At 37.3% G+C, this 25,576-nt stretch overlaps 1 protein-coding gene and 1 non-coding gene across 2 annotated transcripts in view; both read left to right on the forward strand.

Annotated features, from left to right (window-relative positions):
• Nucleotides 1–25,576, forward strand: part of LOC109408165 (uncharacterized) — a 323,758-nt gene that overhangs the window by 87,574 nt on the left and 210,608 nt on the right. The window contains exon 2 of the mRNA XM_062852041.1: nt 14,522–14,566. The gene's annotated coding sequence lies outside the window, so the exon portion shown is untranslated. The remainder of the gene's footprint in view (nt 1–14,521; nt 14,567–25,576) is intronic.
• On the forward strand, nt 1,057–1,128 carry Trnaa-ggc (transfer RNA alanine (anticodon GGC)). Its single transcript has one exon. It is a non-coding gene; the product is annotated as a tRNA-Ala (tRNA).

The raw sequence follows: 25,576 nt of genomic DNA on the forward strand, positions 1-25,576 counted from the left end.
TAGGAAATGAAAATTCAGTGGCTTTTCAAATTATCACAGAAGTCTAAACATTACCAAGAAACCCTATATGTTAGTGAACTAGAATTATCTTTAAATTAATTCAAATTTCAAAGCATAAATTTAAAAAAAAACGTAAAAAATGGGTCAGTAGGAGAACTTCAAACCATTTTGTTTTCCGTTATAAATAAATGAAAATTGAAATGTAGTGTCCATTTAAAATGCAGTGCTTTCCATGTATATCTTAGGAAATTTCTCTTGCGAATCTTCAGGAGATTATTGAATAGTTTTCCAATGAATTTCTTAAGGTCTTCTAAAAAAAAAGAAATTTTTCAAAATATTTATCTTGAGACTTTCCATGGGGAATTTCTTTATAATTTATTTTTGGGATTCCTTCAGGTACTCGTAAGAAAATTACTTCAATGATTGTTACAGAAGTTCGTGCATGTACTTTTTATGTATTTCTTCAAATTTCCAAAAAAAACTCGCTCCAGGAGTTTTTTTTAATTTTTTTTTCTGCAAAACTCTCAAGAAATTTGTCAGAATATTTTTTCGGAATTTTTTCTTGGATTTTCCAGCAGATCTTCCAAAAGTTCCTCCAGGTATTTCTTCAGGGAAAGCTTAGGATTTATAAAGAGCTATCTTCAGGTTTTCTTTCAATTTTTTTTGCGGTGTTGCATCAGGAGCTTCTCCAAAAAATTTTCCAGTAATTCCTCCAAACTCAAGAAACTCTTCCATTAATAACTGCAGAGGCTTATCCAGTTCTTCCAAGTATTCTTCCAAAACTTGCTTAAAAATTAATGTTTCGGTTGGTTCTCTAGGAAAACACTCTATGTTTAATGATTTTTTAATGAACTCAACATATACATGAAAAGATGGATAAATTATTGTTGAAATTTCAGGCTCAGGTGAGGTTCGAACTCACGACCCTTGTTCGCTAGAAAAGTGCTTTTCCAACTAAGCTACCGAGCCAATTATTGACACGGAATTTTAGTTGACATAAGGTAATTCAAATCTCATTGATCATGCTTAATCCTTTCCTCAACTTGCACCGCGATTGGCTCGGTAGCTAAGTTGAAAAAGCACTTGTCTGGCGAATAAGGGTCGTGAGTTCAAACCTCACTTGAGCCTGGAATTCTACTAATAATTTATCCATCTTTTCATAAATATGTTGAGCTCATTAGAACATTAGAAAATCACTAATGGGCCACACGAATTGGTATACCGAAGACTTTGCCCTTAAGACACTCTGTATTTGTTTGTGTCTGCATGATTTACTTCAAAAATTTAGTAGGAAAACATACAAGAATTTCTTATACAATTCCTTCAGAAATTACTCCTGGAATCCCTCACAAATACGTTAAAGGATTTCTTCATGAACTTCGAGAGTTCTTTTGTGTAAAACTCCTGTAGACATTTTTTCAGAGTTTTCCTCAGAGTACTATTAAAGGTTTCTCCAGAAATCCAGAAAATTCTCAATATTTTTTTTTTCTTTTCTGGGATGTGAAAAGGTGTCTTTTTCATGTATTCGCTCAGACGTTCATCAAGGAATTTCTCAAAAAAAACTTTAGAAAAATGCTTCTGGAATTTGGTTCATGAATCACTTTAGAAACTGATAAAGATTTTTTCTGGGAATTTCCAAAGGTAGCATCAGGAGCTTTTTAAGGGATTCCTTCAGACAATCCTCCAAGAATTTCTTTAAGAAATCCGTTAGAGATTCTTTCATGAATTCATCCCATTGTGTTCATGCAATATCTGACAAAAAAAATATGAAAAGAGAACCCTAAGGAATATCTGAAACAATTTCAGCAATAATCTCTGAAGAAATCCCAGAGTATATTTCTGATGGAACCACGGAAGATATTCCCAAAAAAATCCTTGTTAGAATTTCTGCAGGTACTATTGGAAGTATTTTTGAAGAAGACTCTTCACTTATTTTAAAGATTTTTTTGGGCAAGCTTCTGAAAGAACTTCTTAAATGTTCATTTCATTTGGAGGAATTTCTGACGAAATCCATGCCTCAAATGAGTTGCATTATGAACATTATACAACTATTTTTCATTATGCAACTCATTTCAGTTGCATAATGAACCAGTTTGGAAAAATTGGTCTTTATTATACCAAAATGAGTTATATAAAATTTAAATTATGATACTGAATTGCATAGAGTAATTTTTTTTAATAATGTCGAGAAGCACAAATCTTGAAAAAAAAGAAATGATAACTTTTATTATATTTTTGAGGGTGCATTTTTGTAAAAAAATTACATGTGCAATCACTATATAAAATATTAGAGGCTCTTATGCTATTCCAAGATCACAGAGCTTTTTTTTTCATACACGATTACGAATAAGAGTGCAAACAAAAAAGTGAATATCAGAGAGACAGTTTTTCTTATGTATGTGCATACATATTGAAAAATAGATGATTTTCTTATACCTAGAAAAATGAGCAGAGCTTGAGCTTGATTAACCACCCGTGGATGCTACTCCAGTATTGCTCACTCACACTTACTCGCTACACTCACACAAGGAACCAGTGCCGGGGACTGAACCGTCATACACTGAATATGTGTGTTGGTGATCTTATATTTTAAGACGACAATGGCGCCTGCCACGTCATGTTGCAGGTCAATGTGGAGAAGGGTAAGGAAGTGATGATTGCAATCGTTTGTATCCACAGCAGACCGAATATACCTCAGCGTCTGCACAAATTAATGCAGATGTCGGAAGGTTGGTGGGATATGGTTGGCAGAGGTTTCACACATTGGTGCGTGGATGCCAGGCGTAAGGTGAAAGATTAGTGTGTACTTGGAAGCACAGTTCGCTTAATTGCATAACTCGTAGGCGTTATCTGATAGATTGACACTGGGCAGTAAAGGTTTGAAAGTGAAACGGGGTTTTCAACCCGTCTCTGTTCTAGCGATGGCTATGAACATAAAAAATTTACATGAGTTGCGTATGAAGAGAAAAGGGAGAAAGTAAAGATACAAAGTAGGCGTAAAGGGACTGACCAGGGATTGAAGGCAGGACCTTCTGCATACGAATCAGAAGCGGTAGCTACTAGACCACCAAGCCTGTTCTTGTTTTTCTTTTACCTAGAAAAATGAAAGAATTATTCCCGATCACAGAAAAGTCTTTTTGCTATGGGGCGCAACAGGTTAGAATATTCACTTAGGCGATTTTTTATTTTCTAGTGTACAAACATATTCAAAATTACATTGGAGATTTTCTTTATATTTTGGAAAGCGGTGGAAAAATACCCAATAGGGTAGCGAAGTGCTTGGGCAGTGGCCGTTGTTTTGGGCACTTTTCGCTATAACTCTGTTAATCCCAAACCAATTGACCTGAAATTTTGTACACGGCTGGGCACAATACGTATCTCACCAAGTTCCAAAATTTCTAACAAATCCTGAGAGATGGTACCGGGGGAATATTTGTCTGGTGTCATTTAAAAGAATTTCTGTTTTAACTTTTATGTTCGGCTCAGTCATACACTTAATTAGACGTTATATGTTTATTTTATCCGACGTTTCGGCCATTGGGTGTGGCCTTTTTCAAGGGAAAAATGGTTTCTCGTCTTCGTCTTAAAGATTTTGCTGTTCTGCTTGTCGTGTGGTCATGGTTTTGCTTAATTGTACAAATTTTTTCGTATACACTTTTACTTATTTGTCACAGGGTTTTACCACTAGACAAAACCCTGTGACAAATAAGTAAAAGTGTAAACGAAAAAAATTGTACAATTAAGCAAAACCATGACCACACGACAAGCAGAACAGCAAATTATTTAAGAAGAAGACGAGAAACCATTTTTCCCTTGAAAAAGGCCACACCCAATGGCCGAAACGTCGGGTAAAATAAACATATAACGTCTAATTAAGTGTATGACTGAGATAGCCGAACATAAAAGTTAACATCAAGATCCAGTCGCAACTACCATCGAATCCAATCGTTTCTGTTTTATTGTATAGTAACAGTAGAAGTTGACTGATATGTTTCATCGTGCTAGACTTGTTTTAGTTAAAAATTCAAGTAAGACATTTTTGAAACAATTACAATAATTGAGAGACATTGAAAACCACGCTATGTGATCAACAGCTGAACAATGTATTCTTTCATCAATGTATAAATTGTTGCTTCTTCTAACAGTCACTTGAGAGAGTGTAAAGCAATAAACAGCCCAATATACCCCAATAAAACGAATCCTCTGGCAGAGTGGTGGACCCGTTGCCTTAGTTAAAGTGTTTTACCACATAAACTTCAACCTGATATCGTTTTGCGGTGTAATTTATTATAACGGAACGTGTTGCAACGCCGCGACTCGATGCTATAAGTACAGGAATGTCCAACTGTCCCGCTGTCCTGTCCGGTGCCATTAGCCTGAGCAATGTGGGCATACAGGGGAAGAGACATGCGCACGGGCAAAAACGCTACCCCAGGAACCCGCAAATCAGCATGCACACTAGCGGGAGACTAGTTCCATAAACGGACCCCGAAACGCATCTTCAACAGGAGATTCTACTACCATCGGGTCCGATCCGCGAGTGGACAACGGACGACGACGCAACTTGATCCCCAATCGCAACTAGACGCGCGAGTCGCCTGCCGCCGCCAGCCATGGCAAGTGAGAGATTTATAAATTGTACCGGATCGCAAATCTCGTCGAACAGCTTCAGCTCCACTTCCCTGTGTATCGAAAATCTAGGATGAAGCGCGCAATGGCTCGCGCTCCGTCTTCCTATATCGCGCTGCACTGTCTCCTGTGGGAGGCAACGTTGGATTTACGTGAAAAATACTCCTCGGAAACTATGAGCGAACATCCCCAGATGAAACGAGATATATGCATGGGGCACAAACATACGACAAGCTGCTCCACTGGAGCCATCATAGCAAAGGCATTGCAATGCAGCGCTGGCATCATGTGTGAGCTTAACGAAAGACCGGTCAGTCGTCACAGACAGAACTGATCCCAGATTGCAAGCTGGGTGAAACATGCTTTCATCGGTTGCCTGATGGTCCGTTCAGAGGCGGAGAATTTTGAGGCGGTGAATTTCTGTCACTTTGGACGCGCCTTTTGCCTGTTTTAATATTGTTGCTTTGCTTTTCACATGGGAATATGACTGACGATACTTCGGACTGCTGAATGATTTAGTTTTTTGACTAAGTGTACATCATATGCCACAATAGTTCAACTTATTGGACGCAGTGGCTTAATTTCCCCGACAGGGGAGGATAAAAAAAGTGTACATCATAGTAGCAGCAGTGCAAGCTGCAGGCCCGGATTAAGGATTGTGGGGGCCCGGGGCCCGAGCGGATGTGGAGGCCCCTCGGAGAGATGACCAAAAATATGTTTCCTTATTTTCGAACAGTACTTTAGCAATATGAAAAATAAAGCTAATGTTAGCAACCAAAAAAGGTTTTTGTGGGGGTCCCTAAAATGTGGGGGCCCGGGGCCCGCTCCCCCCGGCCCCCCCTTAGATCCGGCCCTGGCAAGCTATGTGATACACATGTAGGTAATTAATCATACAAAGTAATAATTAGGGCAAGAATTGAGTGAGAGAAACAAACAATTTGATTGAAAACATCTGAAATCTTGTAGAAGCCGTCCACAAATTACGTAACGCTCTAGGGGGAAGGAGAATAGAGTTAATAAACTATAGAGGACGAATGTCGCTGCTGTTCCCTTTGTTCTCGCTCGCAAGCATGTCGGGTATCTATCTGTCAAACTGCATACTTTTTCGCTTTGACACTTATAGCCCGGTCTATCTCCGCCAGCAAGAGATGTTTCGGCAGCGACGCCAGCGACATTCTTCCTCTATAGTTTATTAACTCTATTGGAAGGAGAAATACGGTCGTTACGTCCCATTCAAAAATTTAGGATTTCAGTACAAAAAAAAAAGCGGGGAGGTCGACAAATGCCGATTTTAGCGTATGACATTAGGAAAATAACCACAGAATGTCAATGTCGGAGGAATTTCTGGAAGATTTCAAGGTGGGATTCCAAAACGAATTTATTAAGAAATTCCTGAAGAAGTTTCTAGAGGAATTCCTGGAGTAATTTCTTAACCCTCGAGCGATCGCGCTGTTGTGTTTTGTGCACCTCGTTTTAAAAAATCTCACTTTTTGTACTCAGCATTAGCTTGGTGCTGATGGTAGAGGCCAACCGCGCGAGTAACGGAAGGTTAAGGAAATCCTGGAGTAATTTCGGGAGGAATTTTTGGCGTTATTCCTTAAGATTTTTTTTGGAAGAATTTCTGAGAAAACCCCAGGTAGAATTCTCGAATGAACTCTTAAAGTAATCCAAGGATTTTCTCGATGAATTTCTAAAGGTTTCCTCAAGGATCCTGGAGGTATTCGTGGAGGAATTTTTGGAGGAGTTCTTGAAAAAAAATCTTTTAAAAACCCCTGGGGGAATTCCTGAAAGTTATATCTGTAGCAATTCCTTGAATTTTTTTTTTCAGGAATTCCTGGAGGAATTTTTGGGTAAATTTGTAGGAGGATTTTTCTCGCAAAATTCTTGGACGAACTCCTGGAAGAATTTTCGAGGAATTTCTTGAAAATTTGTGGAGGAATTCTTGAAGGTCTTAATTCCAGAGTAGTTTAAATCACCTAGATCATCAGGTGAATGTTGCTAAGTCATCAGAATTGCACTCTGAGACTCTAAGAGTAGCGTAGACTATTCTCCGCGAACATTCACTACAATAAAAATATCCTACGATTTACAGATATTGCGATCCATACTTAAAAATACATTAGGTCCATTTGTATGCCAGTGGAACCAAACAGCAGGTGTAGAACCTGTAGACCTTGAAGGTCCTTATTCTAGAATAGTCTAGAATGTGCCAAGAATGTACCAAAATCAATATAATTGTACACTGAGGCTCTATCAGCAGCATAGATTACATTCCACGAATATTTTTTACAAATAAAGCATGATACAGTATGTAGATATTATAACCCAAACTTCAAAGTGTATTAAAGGCCAACTTCCACAATATCAAATGGCTCGTAGCATTGCGAGGTCTAATGGACATCAACGTGACCATATTTCTTGAACAGAGTGAACACAAATGACGGTAAATGTTGTAGATCCTAAGAAAATTATTCCAGAGTTGTTGGGATGACCTAGATCACTCAATTCATGTACCATCAATTTCCTATGGATGCTTTGAGGCTTTTTAAGTACCGTAGACTATGTTCTGCACAGATAAAAATAATGAGATTTACACGTCATGTAAACTTCATTTTACTCATGTAAACTTAATGTTATGATGCTTTACATGACATATCATGTAAATTTGTGTTATATGCCATGTAAACTCTCAGAGTCATGCTGAATTACATGACATATAATGGAAGTTTACATGATATTTCATGAACTTTACATGATATGTCATGTAAACTTCTATGATATCCCACGCTCCAATTATGTGCATCATATGTCACAGAATTTTACACTCTTTTTTCGATCTGTGTGTGATCATTCATCGTATACTAAATTTGGTTTAGACTGTTGGATTTGTAACACCAACTTCGGACTACTTTGGAGGCCTTGACTTCAACAGACTATGATTTGTATTAATACATTAAATGTCAAGGATCAGTGAAAACTATTGATGATTAGCAAAACGATGAAATTTATAGAAAATACAAAAAAGCCACGTATTTTCCGCTACCAGCAAAAGGAAGAAGGGTGCAAAGGGGGAGGTACCTTGCATTTTTTAGCACAACTATTCCTCTTGACCATAAAAAAATCCAGGGTTTATGGTTTTAAAATAAAGAAGATATTGCATTTCTACCAAAAGAGATCGTTCCGGATGTTTACAGGTAAAGTTCAAATTCACAAATAGAAAGAAATAATAAAAAAAAAACTTTTACATTGAAATTTGAACAAAAAATTTAGCGGTTTCGATAAAAACAGGGGTTTCTTCACCCCGGGTCTGTTTTGCCCGAATTTCCCCTATTATTGATAAAACGATTATGCTGAGTGCAAAACACTCAAAAATGTGTTTATACAACGCTGACAAAATTGGGACAGCACTGTATAATCTAAGTTCTATTTGCTTACTAGGCCTTCCTCAAAAAAAAAATGATAAATTAACTTTTGATGTCATCGACCTGTGACAATATTTAAACAGTTTTATAATTTCTTTTTAATTTTTTAAATTGATTTGTACCATAGTTCCGAAAACATTCATAGGTTTTCTTAAAATATTTTTTGTTATTTATTGCACTTAAAATTAACCTATTTTTAGTAAGCATTCTGCTTCTTTGAATCTATTCTCATGCATCACAATGAACGATCCACAGAAGATGGGACAACACAGTTCACTTGTTTTCAATTATTGCTACATTTCTTGCACTTTTCTTTGTGATTATGTTCCCCATGCATCTATCTACCATGAAGCATGCAAATGCCCACCATCCATGGGGTCATATGGCGGTAGAGTCAATCGTTGAAAATGCGTGAAATATGGGCAAGACAATTCAATTTGTCACTGTTACCTACTATGAATGCTTTCTGTGTGGTCCGGTCGTGAGAATGCCCCGTAAGATGTGCAGACGTCTATGCGAAAATTTAGCTATTATCTATGCCTTTAAGTTTTGTTTCAATTTTACCTACAAAACGAAGCATTGAACTAGCCTTACTCATTGATGATATTTTGTAATACAAGTTTATATAAGTGTGTGTTAAGCTTTTGTATGTACTTTGCCAGAAACAAATTAGTCGAACGCATAACAACATTTCAGTAACAAATTTTGAAAACGACGTATAATCAATGGTGTAGCATTGATTATACGTCGTTTTCAAAATTTGTTACTGATTTCAATGTACCGTCTTTCGCCCATCAATAGTATGTCGGACAATGTTGGTCCCGACCTGATAAAAACTGGTCCGACTCGCTCGTCTTCATTGTAACACTAAGATAAACCCTCACCGCCATCGTCGTATGTGGGTCTCCAATCGGCCGCTAAAAGGTTTGATTTATTTTACGACCAAGAATAAGAATTTACTGCTATTAACTGGAACATGTTGAAAAGCGGGAAAACTGGTCGACGATTAGAAGCGCAGGCGCTGGCTGGCTGGGTCGGCCTTTGGGGTTCCGTTCACTTTCCAGGAAATGTGATACACGCCAGGCCACCGATGCCGCAATGTTGGCAAGTTAATCCGCCCAGACTAGCCAAGTCATACCTAGCACAACCATCCAACGGCCATTCCCGTGCTTCGTCCCAATGTCCTCCTCCAGCGCAGATAAAACACAAGGGAACCTGTTTTGTAACGTTTTTCGCACTCGTTTGCTTACATTTGTAATTGCGGCTTTTATTAATGGCTAAAATTTGTAATAATAATTATCAGGCGGGAGAGACAGGGCCAAACCACATGAAAAACGCGAGTGCCATCAGCCGCTGGTCCGGTGTCACTCTACGGATGCTAGTTTTTGAGGCTATTATTACCCCTTCGGCATTAAGAATGAGCTTTCTTGCGGTTTTCCGCGGTTACCTACATCGATGTGCTCGGTGCTGGCTGAGCCAACCAGCAGCGCTTGCGTAATGTGGTAAATGTTCATTAGCTTCGGACATCCAACACTGGAAGCGATTTCGGTTCGTTTCGCTCACCGAGAAGGAAATTTTTATTGCAGAGGAAATTCCGAATGCTGACCAAACCAGGAGGACCAGGATGCCGCGGAACGAATGGCGCACCACCACGGCATACGACAGAATGAGCTGTTTGAATAATTTTAATGAAGATCAAATGTGCCGAAGGGAATTTAGAAACGTATGTCGGGTCGGATTGAAGGCACACCTAGCACTGGGGTACGCGCTCGAATGTGTGATTATCTGCGCTTTAGCCGCCTTGGAATGGATGGGACCCTGACCTTGATCGCTGGCTTCGATCGGGAATAGTCCGGGCGCGTTGGAAGTGTAAAAAGTAAATGTATGTCCTTAAGCAATCGAATGGGTAGGTAAATAGTACTTTGGATGAAAGGGCGTCGGACGATGTGCGGCCACGACAGTAGATTGAACAGCCGAAGGCGCGAAAGACATATTTCTTAGATTCTTGCACTATTCTGGGTTGATGATTATCGAGTAGATTCATTGTGAACATTACTTTACTAGTACAAGCCTGTATGCGGTAGTTTAACCACGCAGCTTTCAATGTTAGTGAATGTGAAGTCTATAAAAGACTTATTCAAAGAAAAAAAGGAGCTTGCATTTCAATGAATAGCAACCAAGTTCCGGTAGTAATATGACACAATTTGATATTTTATATTTTAACATTGCTGGCTTATCTACAAACTACGTTGCACTACGTCAGATTGTAGAAGCTAAACGTCCACTTTTAGTATTTTTTATCAAAAACACATATTGTTGATATGGATGCATTTGAACAGTACAGTATTCCGGGTTACAATATAGCTGCTTGTTTGTCACATTTAAGACACACTGGCGGTGTTGCTATTTATGTCAAAGAATCGATTCAATTCAAGCTTCAATTGAACAAAGTGAAGGTAATTGGTTTTTGGGCATTACAGATGTGCGAGGCATGAAGGTGGGTAACTATGGTTGTTTATATCATTCTCCCAGTTCAAGTGAGCACCATTTTATTGCTATTTTGGAAAACTGGCTTGAGAGTTTCGTAGATCCTAGTAAATTAAACGTACTTGCTGGTGATTTTAATATTAATTGGTGTGACATTCATAATTCGAATCAGTTGAAACGATCATCGAATTTTTTAAATTTAAAGCAAAAAGTAAATGAGTATACGCGTATTTCCAGCCATAGTAAAACCTTGATTGACGATGTTCATTCTAACTTTGACTATGTTTGTACAGTTACGTGTTTAGATTTAAAAATAACTGATCATGAAACGTTATTAACGTTGAGGATACTCAAGCAGATGATAATTTGGTGAAATTGAAGTGCTGGAAAAAATACTCAAAGCAAGCAGTCTCAAGGCTTGTCGAGAGAAACATGGATTTTCAAACAACGGGTTCCTTGGATAGTAAAGCAGCTGTTCTTACCGACGTTTTGAAAACCTGTACCAATGAATTAGTTGAACAGAAAATTGTATCTTTGAAAAATTCGAACAGCTGGTACAATTTAGATCTACTGCGTCTCAAACGTAAAAGAGATAAATTGGACAAAAAGTTACGTAGAAATTATAATTTTAACAATTGGAATAGGTACTGTGTTGCGCGTAATAAATATTTGCAATCGCTGAAACTAACGCTTTGCGAATATATACAGAGAAAAATTGATCAGCATCAAAACAACAGCAAAGGGTTATGGAAAATTTTAAAATATTTGCTAAAACCTAGTAATTGTAAATCGCGGTCCATAACCTTTAACGGCACATTAGAAGATAATAAACAAATAATAACATGTAAATTTAATGAATATTTCATCAATAGTGTTTCAGCAATTAACCAATCCATTGAGTTAGTTGATGAACCTGATGAAATAAAACAGCCGATAAACAATAATTGTAGATTTGAATGTTTTTACCCGGTAACGATTGAAGAACTAAGGAATACTTGCTTTTCTATGGAAAAAACGGCTGGCGCAGATAATGTAAATGCAAAGGTAATACAAGATTGCTTTGATGTCATCGGCCACAACCTGCTGGACCTGATAAATGAATCTCTGCAAACTGGGCACGTGCCTCAGGTTTGGGAGGAATCTTTAGTAATTCCTATTCAAAAAGTTGCTGGGACGATTAAATCCGAAGAGTTTCGTCCCACCAATATGTTGCACACATTAGATAAAATTCTAGAACTTGTAGTTAAGGCGAAACTGGATCCATTTCTTCATTTTTTGGTTTTTGATTTTTCATAAAATAACGAAGCAATATTTTTAAAATCGGTTTTCGTGCACATGTAAAGTATGGATCAGGGTATCACCTGATTTTTTTTCGTGGTGGAAAATGTTTTTCGTTTTTGCAGAAACCATTTTTGAACATAATTTCACAAAAAAATGGTTTCTGCGAAAAAGGAAAACATTTTCCACCTCAAAAAAAATCAGCAGATACACTCCCGTTCAAAAGTTTGGGGTCACCCCCTCAAAAACATGTCATTTTTTTAGGCCCATATCTCCGCCAATTTGCGTCCGATTTCAAAACCCTAGGTTTCATTCATAAGATAATAAGTCAAAGAAACTTTGAACATGATTTAAAAGAAACTTTTTCAAAAAAATTTGTATGTAAACTTAACCCAAAGTTGCCAAATTTGCCAAAAAATGAATATAAACTTACGGCAGTGTCGCTGGAAGTTGGGTCGGTAATATGACCCATTTTCTATTAGTTTTCAACTGATTTTTACAGAACTTAGCTTAAAAATCTAGAAAAAAAAGTTATTAAGCAAATTAATCCTTGATGTCATCGGCCAAAAGTTTGGGGTCACCCCTCAATATAATTAAACAAGTCATAAACGGTGAAAACTTCACTTTTTAGCTGAGTTTCGGCAAAATATTTCCGGATTCTCAGCAAACAAGCAACACGATTCGAATATATATATATATATATATATATATATATATATATATATATATATATATATATATATATATATATATATATATATATATATATATATATATATATATATATATATATATATATATATATATATATATATATATATATATGGATGATAACTACTTGTGTTATACAATATTTTGTTCAACATTACATTTAGTTATGAACATGAAAAAATACAGCTGATTGATAACTGGTTTTGTTATCAATTAGTTATCATTCAGTGCTATTTTACCGACCAAAATAGTAAATATCTACTTTACCGACATCGTCACCTATCGAAAAAAAGTTTCTTATAATTTACAACCAATGTTTTCAACTATTGCGCCCAGGCGGGTCTTGAACCATGATCGAGTGATTGTCGGTCGCAGCCGATAGCTCCTATACCGACGGGACTCATTGAGAGTGAGAGTAATAAAAGGCTACGCTTTTTTACAACAGTCGCATTGAAGGTGGAAAGCAGAATCTATTTTTAGAATCGAGCTACATCAGACTCTCAGTTTTCGGAAAGCTTTGAAACCGATAACATATTTTGTTATCATTTAGTTTGGAAACCGATAACATATTTTGTTATCATTTAGTTTGGAAACCGATAACATATTTTGTTATCATTTAGTATTTTCAAGTTATCGCAATAGACCAAAATTATCGATAACTAAATTTGTTATCATCTGGTTATGATAACAAAAATAACAAAATGATAACACCGATAATGAAATCACTTTGTTATCCGCCTTTGCTCGGGACTCATACAAAATGGTCATTAGCATAGAAAGGTCTCAATTAATGACTGTGGAAGTGCTCATAAAACACTAAGCTGAGAAGCAGGATTTGTTTCAGTTGAGACTTTTCACCAAGAAGCAGAAGAAAAGTCAAAGAAACTTTAAACTTTGAAGAAGACGTAAAATACACTTTAAACATGATTTGAGCGAATCTTAAATCGAAACATGTGCTAAGTAATAAAATAAATTTAAACTTACGGCAGTATCGCTAGAAGCAGCAAAACAGCAAAGTTTCGGGTCACTTCCGTAAGCAATGGGAAACTAATTTCCATTTTCCATCTTTCACTCAATTTTAATTTTTCTTGTCCTTTTTTTGTTATTTTATCTGTACTAACGAGATTTTTGGCCCTAGGCTAGTTGTTCTCGGGATCCATGCTTTACTTCCCTTCCGAAGAAAGGAACTCACATTTTGTGAGTTTGTCCGGAGTGGGATTCGATTTCAGGTTCTCGGCGTGACAGTCACGTATTCTTACCATCACACCAGGTTCACTCTACAATTTTCTTCTTGTCTTATTTGAAACATAATGAGTGATACTTACTGCAAATAAACAGATATTATATCATTGGGCAGCATCCATTTATTACGTAACGCTAATTTTTTAATTGAGCGATAATATAGCTGCCATTTGTTTATCCCCCTCCTCCCTCCGTAACGTTTTTTTTTGTATGAAAATTCTATAATTTTTGTGTGGGCCGTAACGCTTGGTACAACCCCTCTATGCGGCGTTATGTAATTTTTGGTCTGCACCTTACTCAAATAGATGTGGCGTAGCCAGAAATTGTCTCTGGGAGGGGTTTTCAACGGTCAATGATACCTTTTTTGATTTGACACATATATTTTGTAAACAGTAATGAGCAATTATATGCGTAGTTTGAAAATAGCGGCGCAGCCGGAAAATTTTTTCGTCGCAAAGCGCTTTATACTAAAAATTTGTCCCACAAATTTTAGCTCTGGGGAGGGTTTTAACCCCAAAACCCCCCCCGTGGCTACGCCAGTGACTCTGTAATATTTTTGAGAGAATGAAAGTCATGTATTAATTTTTAATTTGAGAAATATGGAACAATCTCACCAAATTATATCCATCAGAAAACCTACAAATCAATAGCACTCAGTATTCCCGAGCTCCTTCCACACATGAATTGCAACGTTTTCCCCTCAATTGTATTTGATCATTATTTTAACTGGATATATCTCTTCCTATTTTCAGAATATTTGAACTTCCATTATAATGTGAGCATTCCACTGGCTTATGGTAAGTAATTGTTATCTAAATAAATATCAACACTTTTAATACATTTTACCAGAACTCAACTATTTTTTTGTATGGGCTGCACTCCCCCTCCCCATAGAGCGTACCGTAATAAATCTAACAAAACATATGAGGGGGATTCAAAAGCGTAAACCAATTAAACTGATTAAACGTCGCGATCACCAAGGCAATCGTTGATTATTTCTCTACCGATTTCATGAAACATTTCACTTATCAGATAATAATGGTTTACGCAGGTATTCAATCTCTTTAGTGAATATGCTTATTAATAAATTGGTATTTCAGAAAACGTGTTACTTTTCCGCTTGTGGCAGACAACGTTATGGCATAATATGTCAGATATATAATAGCAAAATTTTATCAGAGTAAAATATTTTAGACATACACAGAAAAAAATATGTAATTAAAATTCAGCGAGAAATCATGCACATAAAGGGAATGCTAGAGCTAGTGCATATTTACATGAGATATCATGTAAAATTACGTTACGTTCGTGTAAATTTCCGCCAATAGTCACGTAACCGGTTGAAGTCCATGATGGTTTACGCGATGGTTGGCGGAAATTTACACGATGGTAATGTAATTTTACATTATATCTCATGTAAAAGTGCACTAACTCTAGTGTTCCCTCTATGTGCATGATTTCTCGCTGAAAATTAATTACATATTTTTTTTGTGTACCTATTAATTACTTTATCCTTGAACAACAACCATTTTAGGATTGGTTAAGTTCATGAAAATACGCATTTTTATTTGGTCTGAAGGCGACGAACCCGTTGTTTCGTTTTTTTTTCTTGTAACCGCACTAAAACGTCCGATGAGTCTGTCTAATCGTCTATAAAACGACGCATGCGAACGCTTGCATCCGTTCAATAAAATGCAACTCTCAATGGCATTTTCCGCCGTGATGTCGTTTGTTATTAATTTTACTTAATCAAGGCGCAACTTTTTCCTCCAGCCGCCGTCTGCTGATGACTGCGTGCAACAAGTTTCGAAAACAAGTTCCATCTGTGCCGTTTTTTCACAACCGTCATAGACCGTGCTATTGCTGCTCATCATGCTCAGTGCTCGTCCGTGTACCCATAGTTGGCAATAGATAACACCGGTTCCTTTCCAATCTTTCGCCGGACGAACAACTTGCTCTGCCGTGGTGGATAGGAGATATGGCATCTTGGCATCTTTTCCCGCTGCGTCAAGTTCAACAGTTTTGAAACGCATCTTGGGGAGTTTTTACTCATCTCGGCTGATGAAAACCTGATATTGGAATACAAGTTCAATGCTTTATAATACGTGCAATCGATTATTTTATTTTATTGGTGGGAAGATTCACTGGATGTTAATTTAGCTTTATGTGTGCTGACTAACATATTGTAGATGGCACGATAAGGTCTTATTGAAAGGATGTAAGGGATTTGTTTGAATGTCCACATGATAAGAATCTTGCATGGAATTCTTCATTTAACTTAAGGAGATATATTAGTAAGCCTTTCCACAATAATGGTTGATTTGAACTTGTACTCACATTTTCAAATAATCATAGATAAGTTCGCCTGGTCGTCTTTATTTTATTTATTTTTTTTTACCAGAAACGTCGGAGTAAGAGAACATAAGGTGTTTTTGATTTCACAATCGGACTGAAAGCCAAGAAATACTCCTAAGAACACCAAGAACAGTCGTAACCAATCAGAAAAAAATTGCAAGAGAGTAAAGCAATAATAAATAAATACATATTGCTTCATTCCATTCGTCAGATTTGTGCTTCAAAAGTTTTTATGCAAAATTGAAATCAGATTTCAAGATATCCTCCTCCTCCTCCTCTTGGCGTAACGTCCTCACTGGGACAAAGCCTGCTTCTCAGCTTAGTGTTCTATGAGCACTTCCACAGTTATTAACTGAGAGCTTCCTCTGCCAATGACCATTTTGCATGTGTATATCGTGTGGCAGGCACGAAGATACTCTATGCCCAAGGAAGTCAAGGAAATTTCCTTTACGAAAAGATCCTGGACCGACCGGGAATCGAACCCATCACCCTCAGCATGGTCATGCTGAATACCCGTGCGTTTACCGCCTCGGCTATATGGGCCCTAACTCCAGATTTCAAGATATGCTTCACCCTAATGTAGGAAAATTAATCTAGTTCCGAAGGATCAATTACGTTCTAAAATACAAAAAAAAGTTAATCAAATAAACAAATTCTCCAGAAGCCACACGATATATAAAAGAACAAGAAGCATCAAGAGATGAAAGAATCAATTTTCAATCCTATCCTGATACTGCCCTTGAGGGGTAGTTGTTTGTGGTTACACACGCAGGCCAACAAAAAAATGTGCTCCCAGTGACGTTCTGTTCGACAGCATCGAGGCATCATCCCAGGAAACCCACAACAAATTCCTGAATGAAAAATGGCGATCATTCGCTTTTATTCTAGGCCATTTTGCCGTTTTTTTTCTCCACACTTCCAGGCATCGTTAGTCTCCATCTTCGTTCCAGTCTAGCGTGGACGAACGCCCGCTGGTACCACGAGATGTCCCAGTGCGTACGAGGCAAATTTATCACGGACACTTATGTTGCAGCTCATTTTGAAAGTACAACTTGCGGTGCCATAGAACCTGTTGATGCAACCGGTAGACCCCCTAACGGTGTGGCTGTCCACGCTTTAATATATGAGATTACCAACCGCATTCGACTATTTGCCTGCATGTCCTAGTATTTCACTCTCTGTGGTGCATCGTGTGCTATGGGGCATTATTTTAACTAATCATTTGACAGACTTATATGTATGTTTTAAATGCCTGCAGTGGTTTAAAGATGATGCTACATTAATCTGATTTAATGTTAAACAGCATCGCTTGTATGTTTTCTTGGAAGTTGAAAAATTTTATTATTGAGCACTAGGATCATTATCTGACTATAATGTTCTGCAGCGGTGGGAGTTACATAGTAATACTGTAAACCGAGGAATGGACCTTGACTCAAAATGTTAAAAAAAAATGTTTGAAATGATTTCATTATTTTGATTGAAGTTCACTCCAGATGTTCTGCAGGCATTTCGAATTTTGAATAGTACCCTGTCAGAGTTTTCAGAAGCAGCTTCTAGAAAAAAAGCAGCTTCTACTACATATTACTAAAATATCAACTCATAAACATCAGGGTCTCCAGTTAGCCTAGTGGTTAAGGCTATGGATCGCCGATCTGGAGACGGCGGGTTCGATTCCCGTTCCGGTCGGGAAAATTTTCTCGACTCCCTTAGCATAGAGTATCATAGTATTTGCCACACAAGGAACAAATTCTTGCAATGGCAGGCAAAGAAAGCCCTTCAATTAATAACTGTGGAAAAGTGCTCCAAGAATACTAAGTTAAAGAGAGGCAGGCCAAGTTCCAATGCGAACGTCGAGCCATAAAAAAGAATAAGAAGAACTCATATATAAAATCAAATTCCCTTTCCATATGTCTTTCCAGGGGGAAATGTGAAAGTACCGTCAAACGGGGTTACTTGCAACACCGGTGTAACTTGCAACACGATGGCATACAATAAATGTGAACTATTTTCTCATAATAATGAAAGCTGGTATGATTCACCATTTCGGTTATCGAAATTATGTGTACCAAAGATTGTTTTAATGAAAAAATCAGTTTTGTTTCTTTGCTTCTTGTTTAGCTACACTGTTAAAACGGATTGCTCATTTTATGCCATAAAACAAGTATAAAAATCGTGCTTTACCTCTCTCCTATGGTAAGTGCGATCAGTCTGATGACCATTCTTGCAGTTAGGGTATCTAATAGTAAGCTTAACTGAACGATAAAAGTTTGATAAACTTATCGACTATGTAATGTAAAAAATCATTATCATGTTCGACAACCACTATGGGGTAACTTGCAACAGTTGAAATTAACAAAACTTTCTATAATTTATTTTCATTTCACGGTATTTCGGATAGAAATAATCGAAATGGGTCATTGATTAATTACATAACATGCTTATTTTTGAATGTCGACTCAATATTACATTTTTTTGTACGTGACTTTCAAACATTGTTAGGGACTTTCATATTTTGAAATTTTATTCATGTTTCACCTCGATGAAAGTTTAGTTGAGTTTATGAACATTCGTAAATAATCATCAACATCTATTCTGAACTTAGATGGAGTGAATTATTTCAATAGAATGCCCAAATTGACGGATTTGATAGTTATAAAGATGAATTTTAGTACCCATTCATATTATTTTGGCTGAAGTAGCCAACTACCATTTTAAACTAAAATTTACCTAAAGATTAATCACTTTACCTTTTCAACAAATTACATCAAGCATTGTTGACACTTTTTACCTAGTACTGAGTCATGATATCCATTTATATTTCATATTTGACGAACTAAGACCTGCTGTGAAAAGATATACTCTCGCTTAGAATAACTACCAAGCCTTTAATGAAAAATTGTATTTGAGTTGGTTAGTGTACATCTTTTCAAAGGATTTTCCATGCATTACATCAAAAACTTATTATATGACCAAGAATTAGAATGCTAGTGTAGTTTAATAATAGCTGACTTAGCTTCACGTCATGTGTTGCAAGTTACCCCACAGATGGGCTAACTTGCAACAAGCATGTATTTCGCTCTTCCTGATTAGGTGGCAACGTATTTGAGTAAATAAAGTCCTGCATAGTATTCTACTTGTGGTAATTAGTGTACACGATGCTTTACAGTATGTTTCAAATGTTTAGATTTTGAATGATATTGCTTCAAAGTCGAAAAGTGTTGCAAGTTACCCCATTTGACGGTATAGAATTTTAAAATAAGCACTAATTTTGTAAAATTATCGTTGAATTCTTCCAAGAACGCCCTAGCAAAATTCTTTCGAAACTCGAAAAAAAAATCAATTAAGATAAAAATATTTCCACCTAAGTTCTTTTGGATCAATTGCAAGAAATTGTATTGACATTTCCATCGAAAATGGCATTCTGAAACACTAGAAAAACGTACAGGAGTCCAATCAATGATTCCAAAGAACATATTACCATTCAATTCTTTACACAGTTTTGAAACTGGGCTAGGGTGTCTAAGGTATTGTGGTAATTTTGATATTTCGATGAAAATCCTACGAAAAGCAAGGAATTACGAAAGCATATCAACTATATTAAATAAAAATGACTGATGTCAATTATCTTGGCTATTCCGATGAATACTTTTCAAAAACTCTCTCAATGATTAGACATCCCATTGGTTAGAAATCTGTCTAGAATTTGTTCTTTTTTGACTTCTTTCCGGGATTCCCCCTTAATTTTTACCGCAGTTCCTCCTCTGAATTCATTCGCAATATTTCACAGAAGTCTTCCCGCGAGTTCTTGCTTGATTAAGCCAAATGCTTTTTTTATATTTACTGGAGTTTTTTTTTTGCTGTCTCCAATTCTTTTAAGTTTTCATCCAGAACATCAGCAGGAGTACCTCCCGGGATTTCTTCCAGATATGCTTTCAGAGTAACTTGCTGGAATCCTCCAGAAATTCTTTCAAAATTTGACCAAAAATCGTTCAGGAATTTTTCTTAGTGGTTTTCGGGAACAAGTTTCTAACAGTTTAATTCCTTATGGAATTACTCGCAGATTTTTTTTTTCCAAGATGTCTCACTTTTTTCAGGATTTTGTCTGATGTTCCGTTCGAGATTTCTCTAATTGGTCTTTGTAAAGTTTCTCGCAAGATTTCACCTGGATTCCTTTTGATATTTTTCCGGAATTTTCTTACTAGGAATTTCGAAGATTACATTTCGCGAGAAAACGTTTAGTAAAAATTATTTCAAAAACTCCGTAAGAAATCATTGAAAAAAATCCAAAAGGAGCACTTAGACTCTTGGAATAATTTGCGGTAGAGTTTACAGGAAGAGCAATTCCACGAAATTCTGTAAAAAAACCATTATTAATCCACCTAGCGGTGATGTCGCCTTCCTCGTGCCTTCGAAAACACATTTCAACGAAGCTCAAGTGACATGTAGATGAATATCGCACTTTCATACGTTAAACAAAAATCCGTTACATGGCACCAGAAATCATATCGATTATGTAGCTTTGATGTTTGCGCCTATATGTCTTAAGGACATATATGAGCGAATCCAAAGATGGCCGTCACAATGGCTGCCTTGCAAATACCGAAAGCACAAATCTCGTCATCTAAACAACAAACAGAGCTGAAAAAGCAATGAGTAGCGTTGCTCACTCGTGATAAACATTGAGTAGAATTTTCGTTTTCGGGCGTTTTGCGTCATCCACAATCGGTGGTCATCCAGATCGGTGTTCTCAAAAATTCGAGTCAAAAATTTACCTGGACGCTCAGCCATTTCACCATAACAAAAAGCCGCTATCTTGAACTTTGAGCCACAATTTTGGATTTAGGTCCGCCATTTTTATTTTTAGACTCCACATTTTTTTCCCATACCAGATATACCCATATTGCATGATTTTAGAGCCCAGAACTCCATTGAACAGCCACCATCTGGTCACCACTTTTTGGAGTCCACAATTCGTCCCTATTTCAAATAAACCCATATGACACGGATTTAGAGCTTAAAACGCTACTAAACAGCCACCATCTTGAATTTGGGGCCGCCATCTTGGTGTTTGGGCCACCATTTTGCATATTGCGGTCGCCATTTTTGACTCCAGACATCTTCCCTATACCAAATATACCCATATTACATGCAGTTAGGGTCTAAAACTGCTTTAAACAGCCACCGACTTAAATTTGGAGCCGCCATTTTGGATTTTAGATCGCCCTCTTGAAAATTGTGGTCGCCATTTTTGGACTCCGGATATCTTCCTTTTCATAGTTCTAGGGCCTAAAACTCCATTAAACAGCCTCTATCTTGATTTGAAGCCGCCATTTTGAATTTTAAACCGCTTTCTTGGATATTAAGGCTGCCATTTTTGGACTTCGGACATTTTCCCCATATTAAATATACCCTTCTTGCATGATTTTAGGGCCTAAAACTCCGTTATACAGCCGCCATCTTGAATTTAGAGCCGCCATTTTGTATTTTAGACCGCTATCTTGGGTATTCAGGTTGCCATTTTTGGACTCCGGGCATGTTCTCCATACAAATTATAACCATGCAATATGGTTATAGAGTCAAAAACTCCACTTTACAACCACCATACAAAATATACTCTTATTGCATGGTTTTAGATGATGATGATGATGATGATGATAAGGTCTCCATTCATTGTAGCACGGTACTAAGCCCGATAGCAGTGGGCTATCCACCCAATGCGATTTGATCAAGCAAAGCAATATAATTATACTCAACTTGATTTTTTTAAATCAAGATCATAAAATTGTATGTAGTGCAAGCCATCGCATTGGAGGATGCCCCAATGAATGTGAAGAAGAAGAGTACGTCATTCTCTACATAATGGTTTTAAAGGGAAGTTGGCATCTCCACTCTTCCAACCATATATAATGTATCTTATTGCATGGTTTTAGAGCCTAAAACTCCACTAAACAACCGCCATCTTGAATTTGGAGTCGCCATCTTGGATTTTAGACCGCCATACCAAATGTACCCATATTGCATGGTTTTAGGTTCTAAAACTCCTTTAAACAGCCTCCATCTTGAATTTGAAGCTGCCAGCTAGAATTTTTGAACGCCATCTTGAATGTTCATGTCGCCATTTTTGGACACCGGACATCTACCCCATACAAAATATACCCTTATTGCATGATTTAGGGCCTAAAACTCCGTTATACAGCCGCCATATTAAATTTGAAGACGCCATTTTGGATTATAGACCGCCATCTTGAACTTTGAACCGACATCGTAGAATTTTTGGTCTCCTGTGTTAATATCCGCACAAAATTTGTCAACCATGCTGATGGTTACAAAAATCGCCGCAGTTTGATGTGTCGCATGATGGGGCTTGGTCGGGGACTTGGTTCAGTTTTATATGTGGCCAGTTCTACCGGTGCTCGTCCGGAGCACTCAAATGGCCATAACTCCGGAACGCCTTGACCGATCCGGACGATTTTTAATAGCAAACAATGCGGTTAAATTCCTCTTCGATTCGAGCTATAATCTGAAAAATCGGTCAATGGGAAGTGCCTTAAAAGTGAGTGACCTTTTTGTACACAGACACACATACACACATACACACATACGCACATACAGACATCATCTCAATTCGTCGAACTGAGTTGATTGGTATATGTGACTTGACTCTCCGAGCCTTCTATCGAAAATTCGTTTTTTGAGTGATTATATAGCCTTTCAGTACACTTTGGTGTACGAGAAAGGCAAAAATCATCTCAGTAGGATCATTGCAAGAGTTCCTGTGAACTGCAATGGAGAAAATCTTGGAAAAGCTCTGAAAGAAATCAGGGGAGCAACTCCATGACAAATATCAGTAATAGCTCCCGCAGGAAAAATCAAAAGGCACTTTCGTATTAATCTTAGGAAAAAGTCCAGCATAAACTCAGAAAAACTCTGAGAGACATCCCAGGACCAACACCGGAAGTAATCATCTGAGAGAAGTCCCTGGAGAAAGTCCGAGAGAAACCTCAAGTGAAACTTAAAAAAAAATCCGGTGAGAATCTTTAGAAACTATCCCGGCTCAAACACCCACAAAAAAAACTAGGAAGAAACACACTAGAAGAAAACTCACGGACATTCCTTAAAGAAATTAAAGGAGAAATTTTAAACGAAATTTCGGGAGAAACTCTTGCAAAAAAAATCGTGAAATACTCTTTGGAGTAGCTTCAGTAGAAATTTCAGAAATAACTCCTATAGCAGCTCTGAGAGATCTTGGGAAGATTTCCTGGGGAAGTCCCAAGATGAACACTGAATCGAGAAGAATCTTCAAGAGGTATCCCGAGAGAAACTTTGCGACAACATCTGAGATAAGTCCTGAGGAAAACTCTTGTGAAGATCTTGGGTTAAATCCTGGAATTTCTTTTATGCAAAATTCAGGAGGAATTGCGGGAAAATCCCGCGAGTGGCTCTGGGAACAATACCGGGTAAATCTCTGGATGATACTCTGGAAAGATGTTCTGTATTACCCCCATGAAAAATTCCAGGAGAAATCGGTCAGATTTCGGGAATCCTGGAAGAATTCGGCAAGAATTGTTTGAATATTGAAAAAATGCTGGTAGGAGTCCGGAAGAATCTCCGGGAAGAATTCAAATAGGAATGCCAAGTAAAAATGGCGTGAAAAAATAAGGAAATGATCTTGTGAGAAATCCTGAAGGGCACTCCATGAGGTATTTGAAAAGAAGTTCCAGAAAGGAGCCCTGATGGCGGCTAAAATATAAACGATTCATAGAAAAGTGATCATTTTCCATACCAAAATCAGAAATTGCCAATAAAGAAGTAAGGGTGGGAGCAATAATAAACTATAAAATATCCATAAACAAATCAAAAAGTGCATAAATAAATCAAAATTTCCCAAAAAAGTTTAAATTTTCCATAAATAAATCTGATTTTTCCATAAATGATTTAAAAATTCCCGATTGAAAAACATGAAAAAAGAAATTGAAAATTTAGCAATAAATACGAAACAAAAAGTAAAGCAAAAGTTTCGGCCGAGCCATGCGGCGAAGCCGCATAGAGGATTAAGGAACTGAGGCGACAGAAGGCCGCCGAAGTTTCCGAAATCCGACGCGCCGTAACTGCGTCGATTCGGATCTAGGCAATCCACAGATCCAAGAATTTGCCCGGTAGAATGCGAACAGAGATGTTATCCCTTTTTAAAGTCCGACGAGCGTTAGCGAGTTCGGACAGCAAACGATTGTCTGTTAAATTGCACACATAGTTTCAGTCTTCTATCATAATAGTTCTGTGATGCAGTATGTTCGAAATTTTTTGTTGGAAAAAATGTAGTTTTTCATTGCAATTGTTGATTTATTTGTGGAAATTCCGGCATTTTTTATTGCTCTAAAATCAATTATTTATGGGAAGTTTTGATTTATTTATGCGCCTTTTGATTTGTTTATGGAACTTTTATAGTTTATTATTGCTTCCACCCCTATTTATTTATTGGCAATTTTCGAATTATTTATGGAAACTTTTTAATTTATTATGGGGCGTTATTATTGGCTGCCCCCTGATGGCATTTCTGGAGCTTTTTCTTAGCATCGTCGGCCTGCTGGACCTATTTGATGAACCTACACACCAAATTTCGATTTGAAGTTTCAGCAGAACAATTACTGAAACGGATTCAGTCATTTGCAACTTTAGCTAAATTTGGCCCACATCTCACACTCAATCCTGAAATGCCTGTTCCGTACTTTTTTGACGAAATTAGAACATCAGTACGATTTTGGTAGTTTCGATAATCGATTTTACTGAGGCTCAGTACACCAACTGTCAAAAACGGGTGCAAAAGATAAACAATCCATTATAGGGTGCGTCTACCAATTATGGCACTACCTAAGGAAAACTATTTGTACAAAAATAACGAGAAGACCAACGAATGTCATCAATATGTTGAAAGATAGCTTAGTTTCCATACTTTACAAGAAAAATATAGAAACGGAGCCAAAACTACTTCTAGTATTTAGTTAGCGTGGGCCAACGATAGGAACCCTGTACCAGTAATGGTAACATTTTTAACTTCGTTTCCTTTTCGCACTATTTGCATGCATTCCTCATGGGGTTAGCCATAACTGCTACACTATAGCGGAAAATGGTACAAGAAAGCCGAAATTTTAAGGAAAATGATTTATTTCTACCATAATTGTTTTATACCGCGTTTTCGGGTGGTCGAGAACATTTAAAAGCGAGTTATACAAACAATAAAACGAATATAAAAGTAACATTTATTAAAGCTACATTGAACTGACTACAAGACTAACATGACGAGACGAATGACTACTGACAATAGACAAAAAGTATATAGATGGATGCTGATGATGACGTCATTGTAGCGACACAGATAGTTGTCGTTGGTGAGTCCTGCTGCTAGGGATGTTCATTGACTCCAACATCTCCCCCTCTAATTTGTTGAGTGGTAT

This window comes from Aedes albopictus, chromosome 2 (genome assembly GCF_035046485.1).
Source record: "Aedes albopictus strain Foshan chromosome 2, AalbF5, whole genome shotgun sequence".
Taxonomy (NCBI): domain Eukaryota; kingdom Metazoa; phylum Arthropoda; class Insecta; order Diptera; family Culicidae; genus Aedes; species Aedes albopictus.